The sequence below is a fragment of the Engraulis encrasicolus genome, chromosome 21 (genome assembly GCF_034702125.1).
Source record: "Engraulis encrasicolus isolate BLACKSEA-1 chromosome 21, IST_EnEncr_1.0, whole genome shotgun sequence".
Taxonomy (NCBI): domain Eukaryota; kingdom Metazoa; phylum Chordata; class Actinopteri; order Clupeiformes; family Engraulidae; genus Engraulis; species Engraulis encrasicolus.
The window spans coordinates 28,812,075-28,813,751 of NC_085877.1; positions in this window are offsets into that span (position 1 = coordinate 28,812,075).

Below are 1,677 nucleotides of genomic sequence, written 5' to 3' on the forward strand. Positions count from 1 at the left end.
TTGACAATTAAGTATACTTGACTTGACTTGACTAAAATTGGACATTTCAATAATAATCGATCATTTTGCTTGTAAGCAAGGGCTCCCCTCATTTGGTGTGCAGGGCAATTGCATTTTGTTTCCTCCAGACAGGCCATTGAAATCCGGAACAATCAGGGAGATGAATATAAATGGAGACATAATGTATCACTAATGTCAGTTTTTTTGTACAGCAAGTATCATTGGGGGCTAGTGCCATTAGCCATGCTGAAATAGCTTCCTGTTTAAAAGCATGTTAACAAATAACAAGGTAGGCCTATCAGTTAGTCAGAACTATCGCTGGTTACTTCCAGTTCTGCTTTCATGCAAATATGTTAATACATGTTGAACTAGAGTGCTGATGTGAGTGCAGAGTTGCAGTGGTCATATGGCCAAGAATTTGAATACGAGACATCAATAGGGCAGTCATTGGTAAGCAGTTAGGGCGTCAGACATGTATCCCAAGGGTTGCCGGTTCGACTCCCGACCCACCAGGTTGATGGGGTGAGTAATCAAACAGTGCTCTCCCCCATCCTCCTCCATGACTGAGATACCCTGAGTATGGTACCGTCACGCCACAGTGCTCCCTTGGTGTGCTATTGGGGGCAGCCCCCTTGTACAGGTGAGGCATAAATGCAATTTCGTTGTGTGCAGTGTGCAGTGAACACTTGTGTGCTGTGTCACAATGACAAAGGGAGTTGGAGTTTCCCAGTTGGGCTTTCGGCTTTCATCAACATTCAAATTTCTTTATTAGAGGATAGCCTCTTGAGATAAAAATCTCGTTTTCAAGAGGCTCCTCAAAATATTGTCAGATTAGAATCAATATAGTATTTAAATCAGATTAAATCACGTCTGATTGTGTTTGATTATACTGTAGTAATGGTTATGAATGTGTGTGATACTATGTATGATCGGCACTGTTGAAGTTTCTGTTGTTTACTTTGGTTAAAGTTGTCACAACCATGACATGCAGATATGCGGCCTACAACAAACGAGTGACACTGACATGGCATGGACTTATTTGGTCAGGTGGTTCCGGTGTAACCGAATGCCATATACCACATTGGGGTTGACCGAGCTTGTCAAAGGAGTGAGCTCAGACAAGCCTGTTCCAACACAGTGAATCAAGACTGGGTGTGTGAGAAATAGTTCAGTGACACCTTGAAAGAATGCATGTCAAACAGAAAGGGAGGGAAGGCAGGCAGAGAGAGAGCAGAGAGCAGAGAGAGAGAGAGAGAGAGAGAGAGAGAGAGAGAGAGAGAGAGAGAGAGAGAGAGAGAGAGAGAGAGAGAGAGAAAGAGAGATGGGGGCAGAGCAAGGGCAGATCCAGAGAGAAACGACAGGAAAAAGTAATGACAAGAAAGGAAAGAAGAAGACTGGTGACAGCTTCTTATTTGAATGTTAACACTTTAAGACGTCATTCTCATTCAGGAAGAAGGAAGCAGAGCAAAGTGGGTACAAGAATCACACTCATGCACAAGCACATGTGAGCTCTCCCTCTGAGCTATCTTTGTCTCTGTCTCTGTCTCAGCCTGCCTCTGTCTCTGTCTCTCTCTGTCTCTGTCTCTCTCTGTCTCTGTCTCTCTCTGTCTCTGTCTCTCTGTCTCTCTGTCTCTCTCTCTCTCTCTCTCTCTCTCTCTCTCTCTCTCTCTCTCTCTC